The sequence below is a fragment of the Dermacentor albipictus genome, chromosome 7 (genome assembly GCF_038994185.2).
Source record: "Dermacentor albipictus isolate Rhodes 1998 colony chromosome 7, USDA_Dalb.pri_finalv2, whole genome shotgun sequence".
NCBI lineage: Eukaryota > Metazoa > Arthropoda > Arachnida > Ixodida > Ixodidae > Dermacentor > Dermacentor albipictus.
This window is the reverse complement of record NC_091827.1, coordinates 35,151,018-35,168,282: the sequence shown is the minus strand read 5'-3', so window position 1 is coordinate 35,168,282 and position 17,265 is coordinate 35,151,018. Positions and strand designations below refer to the sequence as shown.

At 49.3% G+C, this 17,265-nt stretch overlaps 5 non-coding genes across 5 annotated transcripts; all 5 read right to left on the bottom strand.

The window, feature by feature from the left end:
• Positions 1–478: 478 nt before the first annotated feature.
• LOC139048180 (U1 spliceosomal RNA) lies at positions 479–641 on the bottom strand. The gene has a single exon (XR_011507612.1). It is a non-coding gene; the product is annotated as a U1 spliceosomal RNA (small nuclear RNA).
• A 2,814-nt stretch (positions 642–3,455) lies between these two features.
• LOC139048190 (U1 spliceosomal RNA) lies at positions 3,456–3,618 on the bottom strand. The gene has a single exon (XR_011507620.1). It is a non-coding gene; the product is annotated as a U1 spliceosomal RNA (small nuclear RNA).
• A 4,100-nt stretch (positions 3,619–7,718) lies between these two features.
• On the bottom strand, positions 7,719–7,881 carry LOC135904797 (U1 spliceosomal RNA). Its single transcript, XR_010565213.2, has one exon. It is a non-coding gene; the product is annotated as a U1 spliceosomal RNA (small nuclear RNA).
• Positions 7,882–11,154: 3,273 nt separating this feature from the next.
• On the bottom strand, positions 11,155–11,317 carry LOC139048181 (U1 spliceosomal RNA). The gene has a single exon (XR_011507613.1). It is a non-coding gene; the product is annotated as a U1 spliceosomal RNA (small nuclear RNA).
• Positions 11,318–14,898: 3,581 nt separating this feature from the next.
• On the bottom strand, positions 14,899–15,061 carry LOC139048197 (U1 spliceosomal RNA). The gene has a single exon (XR_011507624.1). It is a non-coding gene; the product is annotated as a U1 spliceosomal RNA (small nuclear RNA).
• Between the last annotated feature and the right edge of the window lie 2,204 nt (positions 15,062–17,265).

Genomic DNA, 17,265 nt, shown 5'->3' with positions numbered 1-17,265 from the left:
GGAAAAATGAACAGTAAGTATGAGGTGACAAAGTCAAACAAGGCGTCGGTCGTGCTGGCAAAGCATTACGCGAAGAAAGGCCACATCCTCGATTCGGACGCAGCAGCTATATCATCGCCGGATAAAACATCACTCTCGACGACATCGACGAGCCTCTCTGCCAACGCAGACACTATATGTCCCTTGTGATTCGTCCACGAGCGGAACTGATTCCCAGTGTTCTTTCCCATGCAGGAACAATGTCACATTTCTGTCACAGCTCCGCGAGTGGCTCCTCCTCAGTAGGGAGACTGCCAACACCACCGAGACTGCACCCGCGAAGTCGTCGATTACCTACTACTCCGCAGTCTCATACGCGCAAGCCTACAACAAGACAGCGTGTCACGGACCTGCACCCAACCTGTGTGAACCCGCAACACCCACGCTACGGTAAATCTTGATGACAACTTCGAAGCTCTGACTTTGGATTTCGCATTGGTAGGGGCTGGCGCGTACGCCGAGCCCCACTACCAAAAATTACATGCCCCACCTACCCCGCTTTGGGATAGTGGCGTGCTTCAGCCAACCGCAGTGCAATGGTAGGCCTCGGCACGGAGTCCCGGCCGTAATGATCACCGGAGAGCCCGACACCAGGTAAGTATGCAAAACAGCGTGACGGGCTGACATGCCATTTCAGGAAAGACAGCATGTGGTACAAGCGGATAAGTTTAGTTAGAGCCTACTTGAAACAGCTGCAAAGAAGCTAAAGCGTGTGAAATAGAATATCTGAATAGGAAAGCATCCTAGGCGTAATCCTGTATATAGAGAACATGGAACAGTTCCTTTTCAAGGACCACGCTGAGAAAAAACTATGCGCACCACACGTGAGCGACAAAAGGATCGAACGTGCCTTTGCACCGTAGCGTTGGTCACCAATGGCAATTGCGCTTCCTGAATCATGACTCAAAATGCATCAAACACGCGTCAAAATGTGAAAACTAACAATAAGTATGACGTGACAAAGTCAAATACGGCATTGAACGTGCTCGCAAAGCATCACATCAAGACAGGATACCTCCTCGATTGGGATGCAGCAACTATATCATCGCCGGAGAAACATCCCTCTGCGCGCTTGCTACTATAGAGTCATCGTGCACCTAGTCAACAGTACCATGTGATTACTCCGACAAGGGCTAATCTACCAGAAACCTAAACCCACGATCATTGTGCCGTATTTCCGGTATGCAAGCGAGCTTCGTGCATATTCGTTGCTGTTGTGAAAAAGGGGCCTATCAGGGGCCTCGAATCGTCAACATTTGTTTTTCTTTATTATAGTTCTTTATTTTGGTGAGTGTACGTTTGCACTATGTATCCTCCTTGTCAGATGGTATTCCTTCGAACTCTTGATTACTGGTTAGCACTGTGCAGCAGTACTTGCCTTTTGGGCAAAGGCTTTGGATCACCGTCATCCGGAAGTTTCTGTCATCCCGAAACTTCTCCTCACGGAAACGCAGCATCACTCCATATTACACCGTTACAATGCGTTGGGAAAGACACAAAGCTATGCACACTGCTGCTATTTGTCTCAAAAAACGCGATTCGCTAGGCGTTACGAATGCGTAATGTGTCCAAGTGGTACACGTTAAAACAAAATTTGGCAACATCTGCAGCCGCGTAAGTGAGTGAGTGAGTGATTGAGTGAGTGAGTGAGTGAGTGAGTGAGTGAGTGAGTGAGTGAGTGAGTGAGTGAGTGAGTGAGTGAGTGAGTGAGTGAGTGAGTGAGTGAGTGAGTGAGTGAGTGAGTGAGTGAGTGAGTGAGTGAGTGAGTGAGTGAGTGAGTGAGTGAGTGAGTGAGTGAGTGAGTGAGTTAAAGAACTTCATTCGCTCCAGAGAAGACGCAGGGGAGACCCCGCGCCACCGGGCTAGTCCCACGCAGGGACCACCAAGCCGAGCTTGTCACGCTGAATCCTTCCGCTTCCTGACAAAGCAGGCACTATTTATTACGTATTGGCCGGGCACCCAAGCACAACACGACACGCTTTCGTAATGCCACGTATCGACAGTATACACGTATTCGTCAGAAAGCGCAGACCCCGAAGCGGGTCATTGTGTAGCGAAGTTTAATTGATACCGACAGCAGCGCCCGACGAAAGACAAGCCAACTGAGGGCGAGAGTCTTACGGCAGTAACTTTTAAATTGTTTCATTAATAGGGGTGGCTAAATGTTTTTTAATATTCTCCGACCATTGCGATACTCCCTAATGCGAAATTTGAGCGCAGCTGTATACGTCTTATCATTTCGCGATATATTGGCTGGCGCGGACAATCTCTCTCGTGCGGCACTTTGCAAACGGGGCGAAGTGTGGCACGACTGCCTCGCTATTCGTGACGCGTGGGCGGGATTCACAGCAGCCGCCGCAGACAGATCGCCCGCTCATGCAGCGCTTTGTTTCCATACAGGCGGCGCGTGCTCCTCTGGCGCCATCTCGTAGCCATCATCGCCGCGGAGCCATTCGTTCGCGGCACCACGCTCCTCAAGCTTTCGTTTGTTCGTGCGCTCGGTTCGAGGACGAACGCCGATGCTTGTCGCAGGAACGCGTGTTTAAGAGCTGCACTCTTAACAAAGCGTTGTCACGCTGCCAGGAGGTGAGCTTCTCTGCCAACGCCGACAATATCTCCCTTTTGACCCGTCCGTGAACGATACTAGAGAGTTTTAGCTTGCGCGTTTTTACGGCCAGCGGAGCGGAGCGGACGAGCGCAGACGCCACTGCGCATGCGCACGTCGCTGGGCCGGCCAGCGTTTTTACGGAGCGCAGCTTACGCCCGCTGGGAAGCCCTCTCCAGCGGAGCGATAGGCAGCGCGCGAGCGTGCGTAAAAGCGCGCGGGCGTGTATGGGTATTTAAGATGGCAGCCGTCAACACAAGCGCCGGCGCTGCTGCGTTGTCGACGGCGACCGCTGCTCAGGCCCGTTTAGAAGTTTAACCAAATAACTAACTAAAAACACATAACCTACCTTTATTAAACAGTTTCAGCGCATTATTAGAAGGTTTAATTGATATTATTTTCACTCTAACTCGAATTGTGACCAATAGGTGGAGCAGCAGAGCAAGTGACTCTACTCCGCTCGAAAAGACGGGCGAATCCGCCCGGCTAAAACTATTTTCTCGCGCGCCTCTCCGCTGGTGTATCCGCTCGCCCGCTCCGCCCCGCTGGCCGTAAAAACGCTCAAGCTAAAACTCTCTACTGATTCCCTGTGTTCTCCCATGCAGGGACATTTTCGTCACAGTTCCGCGAGGTGCACCTCGACAGTAGAAAGCCTGCCAACACCACCAAAACTGCGCCCACGAGGCCATCGGCTACCTACGGATAGGCGCCGCGGACCTGGACCCAGCCTGTGTGAGCCGAAAACACCCACACTGCGGCTGACTGCGGTGCAGCTTGACAATCTAAATCTCTTACTTTGGATTCGCATTGGTAGGGGCTGGCGCGTACGCCGAGCCCCACTACCAAAAATTACATGCCCCACCTACCCCGCTTTGGGATAGTGGCGTGCTTCAGCCAACCGCAGTGCAATGGCAGGCCTCTGCACGGGGCCCCGGCCTCCAAGATCACCGGAAAGCCCGACACCAGGTAAGTATGCAAAACAGCGCGACGGGCTGACAGGCCGTTCCAGGAACGACAGCATGTGGGACAGGCGAACAAGCTTAATCAGAGCCTACTTGAAACAGCAGCAAGGAAGCTGAAGCTTGCAAAATAGAATATCTGAATAGGAAAGCATCCTAGGCGTAATCCTGTATATAGAGAACATGGAACAGTTCCTTTTCAAGTATTACGTTAAGAAAAAACTATGCGCACACATGTAAGCGACAAAAGAATCGAACATTCCATTGCACCGTAGTGTTGGTCACCACTGGCTATTGCGCTTGCTGAATCATGACTGAATCAAAAATAAACGACGAAAGTAGTATGATGTTGTGCTACAAGATCACCGGCAAGAAGGTTTCTGTGATCTTGTAGCTCGACAATACACTACCTTTGTCGTGACCGGTAATAGACGCGCGTGTACACTAAAATTGGTGCGTGATCACACCGCGCCCCGCGCAACCGTCGCAAAGGTATAAAAAATAATTTCTGACCTCATTGGCCACACTATACACAGCCCCGAAAACACCATCATCATTAAGCGTCTGTATCTTGTTAGAATCCGTTTAATTTCAAAGGAACTAGTTTTCATTGGCTCTTTCGCGATGGTCACGGGCTTTGCGGTGGTCAGACGCCCACTATTGTAGCTCTCTGAAACGTACGCGATACCGCGGGATAGTTTTGGGGCATCTGAGGGCTTACATCGGAGGTTCAGGTGTGTCAAAGACGCAGGGTGCGCAACTACCCCCAGACAAGTGGTTGTGCACTGCACTGTTATACAGACGACTACATTCCGTTCCCACGTCGTGTATGCAACGGTTTTCCACCACCTGCGCGCCTTCACAACCACCTGAGCTATCTTCAGCAGTGTGGCTGAGTGTAATGAGGAGAAAGAGATGCACTTAGGCTAACGTGCTTGCACGGAAATGCTAGTGAAGATGAAGAGGCAGAATCGAATGCTGACCGCCGTTCATGTGTCGCGTTACAGTGCGGTCAGAAGTGCCTTCTTTTTCTTGACACACACACACAATATATATATATATATATATATATATATATATATATATATATATATATATCTGGGTCGGGTCGGGCCCCAGCATCCTTCCCCAATCCCCAACCGCAGGAAAAATTAAACCTTTCCGCCTATGCGGTGAGATGTTCCATCCATGACGTCACACGAAAAGTATCTATAGTCAGTGAACGTTATGTTTATTTCGCACCAAGTATAGCAGGTTGCCAGCAATTCAGTAGCTGCGATTTTTTTTCTCTATTTAATGAAGCCGCTAAATGTTGACGTAGGTTTCGTTTTCGGATATTCTCATGGTGCGCTCCCAGTGTTACAGCATCAGTCTAGCTACTGAGAGAACACGGTCCCATCACTGCTGACACGGACCGTTTGGTTTTCGTTTCAAGTGAAATAAGACAGAATTTTAGCCATGCTTTTCGACCCTACGGTGAAGCAGCCATACTGTCCCGGCTGCATGCCAGCGTTCAATGCCTGCAAGCCAGTTCTCGCCAAATGTACGCGCGATGCAGATAACTTAGGGCGTACAAAGGATGACCGGTTAGCCACAGAATCAAGAAGAAACAAAAACGCGCCAAAATTAGGAAAAACAATACTAAGTATGACGTGACAAAGCCAAACGCGGCATCGAACGCTCTGGCAAAGCATTACGTGAAGACAGGCCACATCCTAGATTGGGACGCAGCAACTACGTCATCGCCGGAGAAACATCCCTCTACGCACTTACTGCTATAGAGTCATTCTAGATTCAGTCAACCGCACATGTGATTACCCGGGCACGTGCTACTGTACCAGATACCTATACACACGATCATTGCGCCGTAATTTCGCTATAGACGTCCGCACGCCGAGTTTCATCCTAAGACGCCAGCGCTCGTTTCTCCCCTGGCGGAACGATTTCACTTCCTACGGGTGTACGTTTCCGCCGTTTGCCTTCAAGGTCACGCCCGCGCACAGCTCGCGCTGCGCGCGATACGTCCCTTGTTTGCGATGGCGCCTCTTCGGATGACCGGAAATTATTATTGTGTCGTTAACTGTCACAATAGCAATGTAAACACGAAAGGGGTGATGCCACCAGTGAAATTCTGCCGATTGACAAGAAAATAGTACGAAAAACACACACGACAGGCATGGATTACTGCGGTGCGCCGAACAAAGTAAGCAAACAACTGGCAAACGAAGTGAACTCGTTCATTGATCATTCGTGAGTGTATGGCGGTTTTCAGATGCAATCCACATGAATTTCATGATTACTGGATATATAATCCTTTTGCGCGAATAAAAATTTTCAATTGTTTGACCAGCGCTTGTCCGGTCTATATTTTCGGGTTTCGTTGTGTGTGGGCTGCCCAAAAATGGAAACCACTTCTGTTGCACACGCTAGCAGTCGCCGCAGTTCACACGTGCCGAGAAATTGAATATGTGCACGATGCATTTAACATGACCGGAGTTTATTCCTGCATCACCCCTGTCCCGATCGACCGAGTTACTGGACGATACACGCCCGCCTCTTCGTCGCGCCGTCGCCTTGCTGAAGCAGAAATGCTTACTAATACCTTTAACTTCCGTCTCTTGACCACTGTTAAAGAATGGCCAAGCTATATACGCTGCTGGCTCTATTCTATAATGTAGGGGACGTACTAGATAAAGTTGTGTGCGCATGTCGTACTTGGGCTATGCGGCGATACATTTTGTTTATTTCCGCACGGTGTCGATGGGAGTTCGTTGCCGCCAACAGAGACAACTCGAATTTTTAGCAAACATTTCGTGGGAAACTGCAAAAATGACTTCAGCTAACACGCATCGTATGTGCAGACGATTGTTCCAGCGGCACATACGATTACCTGCTCCGAGCCACTTACAAGCCTAAGCAAACCCTTTCACCCCACTGCAGCCGTGAAAATAATCGTCAAGCGCGCCGATCTTGTTAAAGGCAAATAGAAGCGTGTACATCGTCCTTCGAATAAAACGTCCACACACAGGCACACGCCGCGCGCGGTACCGAAACGTGCCCAAACACGAGCAGTGCAAGAGGCAGTTAAGGCGGCATGAACGAGATATGAGAGAAATGTACAGCGTGGCCTCCGCGATCAGTTCCGGCGGCACGCCGCCGGTGCTGATCGCGGAGGCCACGTGTACAGCCGACTAGTTGAAGTTTACCCTTCATGCGGCGCTCTCAGGCCGGCGCGACAGCGCCGCTCGGCGGTGCCGTTCTTGTCTATACAAGCGAGCTCTGTGCACATTCGTTGTTATTGTGAAAAGGGGCCCGTAAGGCCTTCGGAACGTCAACATTAGCTCTTCCTTTATTACTTTTCTTTATTTTGGCGAGTGTTTGTTTCCACTATGTATCCCCCTCGTCAGGCGGTATTCCATCGAACTCTCGACTACAGGTTACCACTGTGTAGCAGTGCTACCCTCGTGGGCAAAGGCTTTAGGGGTGCGATCTTGTAAGCGTTCCAAAATAGAACGGAGGCGGTTCGTTCTTTACGTCACAAAATAGGCGGTATGTTCCATTGCGTTCGTCCGATAGCAAACGACACGGAATGATTGACAGCAGATATCACGTCACAATTGACGTCATGGCGTTCGGCACGGTTCAAATTGACAAATCGTATTTGGCTCGGTGGAACGAACCGCCTCCGTTCTATTTTGGAACGCGTACAAGATCGCACCCTAGATAGCCGTAATCCGTAAGTTTCTATCACCTACAGTTCTCCAGGGAGGATCGGTGGGCTGTGCTCTTGGGCAGCCCCGAACTCAACGACCAAACCCTAGCCGTCCAGAGTGCCCGCGATCGGGCCGTCAAAAGCTCGGCTTGGCGGCCCCTACGTGGGAATATAGCTAGGTGGCGTGGGGTCTCCCCTGCGTCTCCTCTGGATCTATTAAAGCTATTTCACTTACTCACTCACCGTCGTAGGCTACCTACTCCGGCGCCTCCACGCGCAAACCACGGACATACACCACGGACAACGCGCCCAACCTGTGTGATTCGAAGCGTGTGCGAGTCCACCGCACACTGCGGTGGACATTCAGGACAACTTAAAGCTCTGACTTTGGATTTGGCATTGGTAGGGGCTGGCGCGTACGCCGAACCCCACTACCAAAAATTACATGCCCCACCTATCCCGCTTTGAGATAGTGGCGTGCTTCAGCCAACCGCAGTGCAATGGTAGGCCTCGGCACGGGGTCCCGGCCGTAATGATCACCGGAGAGCCCGACACCAGGTAAGTATGCAAAGCAGCGTGACGGGCTGACAGGCCGTTCCAGGAACGACAGCATGTGGGACAAGCGGACAAGCTTAGTTAGAGCCTACTTGAAACAGCAGCAAAGAAGCTGAAGCTTACAAAATAAAATATTTGAACACGAAAGCATCCTAGGCGTAATCCTTTATATAGAGAACGTGGAATAGTTCCTTTTCAATGACCACGTTGAGAAAAACTGTGCGCACGCACGTAAGCGACAAAAGGATCGAACATGCCTTTGACCGTAGCATTGGTCAACACTGGCGATTGCGCTTGCTGAATCATGACTGAATCAAAAGTAAACGACGAAAGTAGTATATTGTTGAGTGAGCTACAAGATCACCGGCAAGGAGGTCTCTGTGATCATGTAGCTCAACAATACAGTACCTTTGTAGTGACCGGCCATAGATGCGAGTACGCCAAAATTCGTGCGTGATCGCACCGCGCCCCGCGAAACTGTCGCAGAAATTTAAAAAATTATTTTAGACTTCCTTGGTCACACTATACACAGCTGCGAAAACACCACCATCATTAAGAGTCTGCATTTTCTTACATTCCGCTTAATTTCACATAGTCTAGATTTTTTGGCTCTTTCGCGATGGTCACGGTCTTTACAATGGTCAGACGCCCACCATTATAGCTATTTGAGACGTACGTCCTACCGCTGGACAGTTTTGGGGCGTCTGAAGGCTTACATCAGGGGGTTCAGGTGTGTCAAAGACAGGAGGTGCGCAACTACCCCCAGAGAAGTGCTTGTGCACTGGATGGTTATGAGGACGACTACATTCCATTTCCACTTCTTGTATCCAACGGTTTTCCACCACCAGCAGGCCCTCACAACCGTAAGAGTTAGCGTCAGTGGTGTGGCCGACTGTAATGAGGAGAAAGGGACGCACGCGGGTTTGCTCGCACGGCGGGCGCTGGAGAACATGAGGAGGCAGAAGTAAACAGGCGTTCTGGCGGACGCCCGATTGTCTACTTCATTCTCATGTACAATATATATATATATATATATATATATATATATATATATATATATATATATATATATATATATATATATATATATATATATATATATATATATATATATATATATATATATATATATATATATATATATATATATATATATATATATATATATGTGTGTGTGTGTGCGTGTGTGTGCGTGTGTGTGTTATTACGTATTACCTGTTATTACGTATTGGCAGGCACACAAGCAGAACACGACGAGCATTCGTAATACCATATCTCGACAGCATGCATGTTTTATTCGTCAGAAAGCGCAGAATCCGAAGCGGGTCATTCTGTATAGCGAAGTTTAATTCATACCGACAGCAGCACCAGACGAAAGACAAGTGAACTAAGGGCGATCGTTTTACGTCAGTAACTTTTCCATTGTTTCATTATTAAGGGAGAGTCCATTTTTTAAAAAATTCATCGACCATTACGATATTCCCTAATGCGAAAGTTTGAGCGCAGCGGTATATGTCTTTTCATTTCGTGGTATATTGGCTGGCGCGGACAATATGTCTAGTGCGGCACATTGCAAACGGAGCGAAGTGTGGCACGCCTGCCTCGATAATAGTGACGCCTGGCCGGGATTCACAGCACCCGCCGCAGACAGACTTCCGCTTAAGCAGCGCTTTGTTTCCAAACAGACGACGCGCGCTACTCCGGCGCCATCTCGTAGCCATCGTCGCCGCAAAGCCCGTTGATCGCGGCACTACGCGTATCACGCTTTCGTTTGCTCGGTACGAGGAAGCACGCCGACGCTTGCTCAAACTAAGCCTTCCCACGCTGCCAGGAGGCGAGCTTCTTTGCCAACGCAGACACTTTCTCCCTGATTCTCCCTGAAACTGATTGCCTGTGTTTCCCATGCAGGGACAACGTCACATTTTCGCCACAGCTCCGCCACTGGCGCCTCCACTGCAGCCGCGACATCAGCGGGGGAAACTCCCCTGTTTTGGTGGCAGAGGTGATTGGTGCCATCTATGTGCAGGGCGAACCCGAAAATCCGTTTCCCTTGCATGGCCTCGTAGATCGTCGCGCACACGCGCGCCGATCCAGGTGGCCGAGCACTTCTCCCCTCAATTCCTCTCCCCTCGCCCTCCCTTATAACTCCCTCACCTTCGACTGTCTCCCCGCGCGCGCCGTGAACTCCTCCCCCCCCCCCTTCGCCCCGGCCTGGCGCCAGCTTAGCCCGTTGCATGGCGTTTCATGTTTCGTTATCTGCTGTTATCGAGAAGCGTGCGCTGCTGTGCGTTGACCGGCGTGGGTAGTTTGGTCAGTTTCGTGGTCCTCGGTAGCTGTGTGCTTGTGTTCCGCGATGTTTCACCCGTTTCACGACTCGTACCGCTCGTGCACCGTGCAGTGGTGCACAAATACCTCAAAAACAAGCCCTGTAAGTTTGTTCCGGGTGCCTAAAGACAACAGGTGAGCGCACAGACCCAAGGACACCAGAAGGCATATGTACACGAACACAGCCCTGTCCATGTGTGTGCTCCATGAACCTCCGGACGTCGCTGCGCCTTGATTGTGCTACACTTCCCTCTTGCCGGTAGAGAAAGCTGACAAATAGATGTTCCTCCTCATTGTCACCTGGTCTATGACTTGTGTTTTTCTGTGCCAAGTCTCATTCTGCAACTTCAATAACTTGTCCAGCTTTCCATACCGCCCTCAGTGCTTTTTCTGTGTGTCACGTTCTACAATCGTACTAACAGCTACGCCAATGCGCTGCGTAGCGCGCGCATTGCTTGCGAGCTGGCCCGCCGTAGCACACGCGCGCGCGCGAGCGATAGAAAAAAAAAAGGAACGTGCCGCGTACAGGTAAAAACAAAAAAAGTAAGCGATGCGCGCGGCATGGGGGAAAGAAAGCGGAGCGACTCGGCATAATAAAAACAAAAAGAAAAGAAATACTTTTGGAAGAGGAGAAGCCGCGCTGTTGCTGTTAGTGTTGCCTTGACAACGTAAACAATCGCGTGCGCCGCCATTTTGCTTCTGCGTCGCCCTGCGGTTAGGGCCGTAACTGAAGGGGAACTTGGCGCTAGCATCGAAAGAGCGTCTGCTCGAAAACAGCCAGTGGCAGCCATGCGAAGATTCAACCCGCTAGCGAGGTCGTCGGCCACGATCTCCGCGGGCAAGTCTACAGCCCGTTAGCGTGCTTCAGGTCTACACCAAACTTGTGTGAAGCCGGAACACCCACGCTACGGTGCAGCTGGATGACAATTTCGAAGCTCTGACTTTTGATTTCGCATAGGTAGGGGCTGGCGCGTACGCCGAGCCCCACTACCAAAAATTACATGCCCCACCTACCCCGCTTTGGGATAGTGGCGTGCTTCAGCCAACCGCAGTGCAATGGTAGGCCTCGGCACGGGGTCTCGGCCGCAATGATCACCGGAGAGCCCGACACCAGGTAAGTATGCAAAACAGCGTGACGGGCTGACAGGCCATTCCAGGAACGACAGCATGTGGGACAAGGGTAGAAGTTTAGTTAAAGCTTATTTTAAAGTGCAGCAAAGAAGCTGAAGCTTGCAAAATAGAATATTTGAACACGAAAGCATCCTAGGCGTAATCCTGTATATAAAGAACGCGGAATAGTTCCTTTTCAAGGACCACGTCGAGAAAAAACTATGCGCACACACGTAGGCGACAAAAGGATCGAACATGTCTTTGCACCGTAGCGTTGGTCACCACTGGCGATTGCGCTTGCTGAATCATGACTGAATCAAAAGTAAACGACGAAAGTAGGATATTGTTGAGCTACAAGATCCCCGGCAAGGAGGTTTCTGTGATCTCGTAGCTCAGCAATACACTAGCCTTTGTCCTGACCGGCCGTAGACGCGCGTACACTAAAATTCGTGCGTGATCGCACCGCGCCCCGCGAAACTGTCGCAGAGGCTTAAAAAATTATTTTAGACTTACTTGGTCACACTATACAGAGCTGCGAAAACACCAGCATCATTAAGGGTCTGTATATTCTTACACTCCGTTTAATATCAAAGAGATTAGATTTATTGGCTCTTTAGCCATGGTCACGGTCTTTACGGTGGTCAGGCGCCCACTGTTGTAGCCCTTTGAGACCTACGTGCTGCTGCGGGACAGTTTTGGCGCGTCTGAAGGTTTCCATCGGGGGCTTCAGGTGTGCCAAAGGCGCGGGGTGCGCAACACCCCTTAGAGAAGTGGTTGCGCACCGGACTGTTATCAGGACGACCACTTCCACTCCCGCGTCGTGTATGCAACAGTTTTCCACCGCCAGCGCGCCCTCACAACCACCTGAGCTATCTTCAGCAGTGTCGCCGAGTGTAAGGAGGAGAAAAAGATGCACTCAGGCTAGGGCGCTCGCACGGCGGGAGATAGAGCAGATGAAGAGGCAGGAGTAAGCAGGCGTTCTGGCGGACGCCCAGTTGTCTACTTCAATCTCATGTACTATATATATATATATATATATATATATATATATATATATATATATATATATATATATATATATATATATATATATATACTTGTGTGGCCCAATCGCCAACTTCAGGAAAAATGAGAGCTTTCCGCCTCTGTGTTGAGATGTTCCATCCATGCATGACGTCACGCGAACAGTATCTACAGTCAGTGAACGTTCTGTTCATTTGGCACCAAGTATAGCCGGTTGCAAGTAATTCAGGTGCTGAGATTTTTTTGTCTCTATTTAATGATGCCGCTGGAAGGTGACGTGGGTTTCGTTTTCCGGCATCCTCATGGCGTACTGCGACAGTTTGAGCGTCAGTTTCGGTACTGGGAGAACACGGTCCCATCACTGCTGCCACCGACTGTTTTTGTTTCGTTTGAAGCGAAATAAGACACAATTGTAGGCACGCTTCTCGACCTTACGGAAAAGCACCCATACTGTCACGGCTGCATGCCAGCTTTCAACGTCTGTAAACCAGCTTTAAAGAATGCATCACCAACTTGCCCAGCACCAAGTTTTATTGAAGTAAACCAGTTCTCGCCAAATACACGCGCGATAAGGAGAACTAAGCGCGCACAAAGGATGACCGGTTAGCCACAGAATCAAGAAACAAACTCGCGCCAAAATTAGAAAAGATAACGATAGATATGAAGTGACAAAGTCAAACATCTCTTTGAACACGTTGGGCGAGCATCCCGTCAAGACAGGTCATATCCTCGATTCGGATGCAGCAGCTATATCATCACCGGAGAAACATTTCTTCACGCAGCTGCTACTATTGAATCATTCTACATCAAGTCAACCGCACATGTGATTACCCGAACACGTCTCAATGCACCAGGTACCTAAACCCACGATAATTGCGCAATCTTTCCGGTATACAAGCAAACACTGTGCATATTCCTTAATGTGAACAAGGGGCCCTCGATACATGAACATTTGCGCTTCTTTATTGCTTTTCTTTTTTTGGGGGGCCAATGTTCGTTTCCACTATGTATCCTCCTCGTCAGACGGCATTCCATCGAACTCTCGACTGCAGGTGAGCACTGTGTGGCAGTGCTTTGGATAACCGTCATCTGTAAGTCTCTGCCAGCTAAACTTCGCCTCACGGAAACACAGCATCAATCCATATTACACCGTTACAATGCGTTGGAAAAGACACAAAGCTACGTACAATGCTGCTATTTTTCTCAATAAACGCGATTCGCTAGGTGTCGCGAATGCGTAATGTGTCCAAGCCCCACACGACAAGACATGATTTTGCAGAATCGGCAGCTGCGTGAGTGAGTGAGTGAGTGAGTGAGTGAGTGAGTGAGTGAGTGAGTGAGTGAGTGAGTGAGTGAGTGAGTGAGTGAGTGAGTGAGTGAGTGAGTGAGTGAGTGAGTGAGTGAGTGAGTGAGTGAGTGAGTGAGTGAGTGAGTGAGTGAGTGAGTGAGTGAGTGAGTGAGTGAGTGAGTGAGTGAGTGAGTGAGTGAGTGAGTGAGTGAGTGAGTGAGTGAGGTAAAGAACTTTATTCGCTCCAGAGAAGGCCCAGGGGAGACGCCACGCCACCGGGCTAGTCCCACGCAGGGACCGCCTAGCCGAGCTTATCACGCTGCATCCTTCCGCTCCCTGACAAAGCAGGCACCTTTTATTACGTATTGGCCAGGCACACAAGCACAACACGACCCGCTTTCGTAATGCCACATCTCGACAGTATACATGTATTCGTCAGAAAGCGCAGACTCCGAAGCGGGCCATTCTGTAGCGAAGTTTAATAGATACCGACAGCAGCGCCAGACGAAAGACAAGCCAACTGAGGGCAAGCGTCTCACGGCAGTAACTTTTAAATTGTTTCATTATTAGGGGAGGCTAAATTTAAAAAAAAATTCACCGACCATTACCATACTCCCTAATGCGAAATTTGATCTCAGCTGTGTATAAGCGTTTTTATTTCGCGATATATTGGCTGGCACAGACAATCCGACTCGTGCGGCCCGCTGCAAACGGGGCGAATTCTGGCACGACTGCCTCGCTATTCGTGACGCGTGGGCGGGATTCACAGCAGCCGCCGCAGACAGATCGCCGTTCATGCAGCACTTTGTTTCCATACAGACGACGCGCGCTACTCTGGCGCCATCTCGCAGCTATCGTGGCCGCGGAGCCCGTCTTTCGCGCCACTACGCTTCTCACGCTTTCCTTTGCTCAGTTCAAGGAAGCAGGCCGACGCTTGCCGCAAGAACGGGTGCTCAAGAGCTGCGTTCAAGCTAGCTAAGCGTTGCCATGCTGCCAGGAGCCGAGCTTCTCTGCCAACGCCGACGCTCTCCCTTCCGACCCGTCGGGGAGCTAAACTTATTCCTTGCGTTCTCACATGCACGGACAATCTCACATTTTACAGCCTCAACAGTAGGAAGCCCGCCAACACCACCGAGACTTCACTCGCGAGGTCGTCGGCTGCCTATACTCCGCCTTATATACCACGTCACGGATCTGCACCAAACCTTTCTCACCCTAAAACACCCACACTGCGGCGGATACTCGTGAGAATGAAAAGCTCTGACTTTGGATTTGGCATTGGTAGGGGCTGGCGCGTACGCCGAGCCCCACTACCAAAAATTACATGCCCCACCTATCCCGCTTTGGGATAGTGGCGTGCTTCAGCCAACCGCAGTGCAATGGTTGGCCTCGGCACGGAGCCCCGGCCGCAATGATCACCGGAGAGCCCGACACCAGGTAAGTATGCAAAAGAGCGTGACGCGCTTACAGGCCGTTCCAGGAACGACAGCATGTGGGACAAGCGGACAAGTTTAGTTAGAGCCAACTTGAAACAGCAGCAAAAAAGCTGAAGCTTACAAAATAGAATATTTGAGCATGAAAGCATCCTGCACATAATCCTGTATATAGAGAACGCGGAATAGTTCCTTTTCAATGACCACGTTGAGAAAGAACTGTGCGCACGCACGTAAGCGACAAAAGGTATGTCTTTGACCGTAGCATTGGTCAACACTGGCGATGGCGCTTGCTGAATCACGACTGAATCAAAATTAAACGACAAAAGTATACTGTGTCTTGTTGAGCTACAAGGTCACCTGCACGAAATTTTAGTGATCGGCCATAGACGCGTGCACACACTTTCGCGCGTGATCGCACTCGGGGCTGCCACCGCGACCCGTGCAACCGTCCCAGAAGTGTAAAAAATCATTTTAAACCTACTTGATCGCGCTACATGCGGCCCCGAGAACCCCATCATCATTAAGGGTCCGTATTTGCTGACAACGCGCTTAATTTCAAAGCGGCAAGCTTTATTTTACCCTTTACACGATGGTCACAGTCCTTACGGTGGTCAGATGTCGACTATTATAGCTCAGTCAGACTTACGTGCTGCCGCGGAAGAGTTCTGGGGCGTGTGAAGCTTTATATCAGGGGTTCAGGGGCAAGTTCGGATCGCGTGCATTCCGCGTTGCCCTTGCGGAGTGCCGGGCTTAGTAGGGCGTTCAGTTAGCGAGTGAAAAACAGCAACGATTCTTACAAAAGAGAACCCGGAAGAGTGACGGCACAGTGAAGGCAAGTTTTGCTTTTGGGCAGCGCATATCTCAATGTACCGAAGCGTCAACGGTGGGTGTCTTCATAAAGAAGCGCCTGCCCAGGTAAAGTAGACCCATCCTAAATCCGTATTTTTGGTTGCTTGCTGAAGCCATTAAGACGTCTACAAATGAGCTTCACCAAGATATACGTGCACATCACCGGACAAGTTATACGCCTCAAATAGTCAGCTCACACTTTTTCCTAAGTTTGGCTTGGTCAAGCCTTGAGTAGCCAATGGCAAGCTGTGCCGTAGACATCTTATGATTAAGGTTCTATTATGTATTCGCAAGAGCCACCTTCAGTTGAACTCGTTCTTTTGTACTGTTAAGGGAGGCTGCTTCACAGCACAAAAATGGGCTCCAATCAACGCTGTGAAAGGGGATGGACAGCAAAGCTGTAAACGACAACGAGTACCCAGTGGGACGTAGGTTGATATCATTCGCGTGGTGACATTCACATGTATTTTACGTAATTATTAGTCTAAGACGTTTGGACGGTCTGCGACTTGGCTTCCGCCGCTACTTCGTGCACCTACAAAGAGTCTACCAGAGTAAAGAGAAACTTGGCCCGCGTCTTATGTACGCTGCTCATCAGGAGTCCTCATTATACGTGGTCTTGCCATAGAACTGTCACAACACAAATCAGTTGCTAGACGGGTCCTTCTTTTACGTACGAAGTAGTAGTTCCGCCACTGGCTGCTTCGTATGCTAACCCTTCAGGAGAAGTCTTTCATTAATGGCGTATGAGATACACGTAAATTATAAGTCTCAGTATTACATCTCTTTCAAGTAGGAAATGTTAACGACTCGTGAAAGAAAGGTACTCTCCAGATAATTTGCGACATTTATTAGGGATGGAAACATCGCCACTTGAATGCAGAGGTCATCGATATATGTAATTCGCTCAGCAACTGAAATGAAACCGAGCCGAATTCACTCGAAATCAGAATCAATAGCAGTCATGCGCAGCAGCGTTTATACTCAAAACTTACAGTAAACAAAAAGAAAAAGGAAGAGAGCCTTTAATTTCACTCGACAGGCCGAGCAGCATTAGTAATAGCGAAGTATAAGGCAATTTTTCGAAGTAAGAAAATTTTTCGAGGTCATACTAAGTTTCTTTAAGTGTAACTGTTATTAAAAGTTATATATATATATATATATATATATATATATATATATATATATATATATATATATATATATATATATATATATATATATATATATATATATATATATATATATATATATATATATATATATATCATGAGAAGCCAACAAACATTATGGAAATTAAAGTGGATGAAAAAACAACTTGCCGCAGCTGGGAACCGAACCCACAACCTTCGCATTTCGCGTGC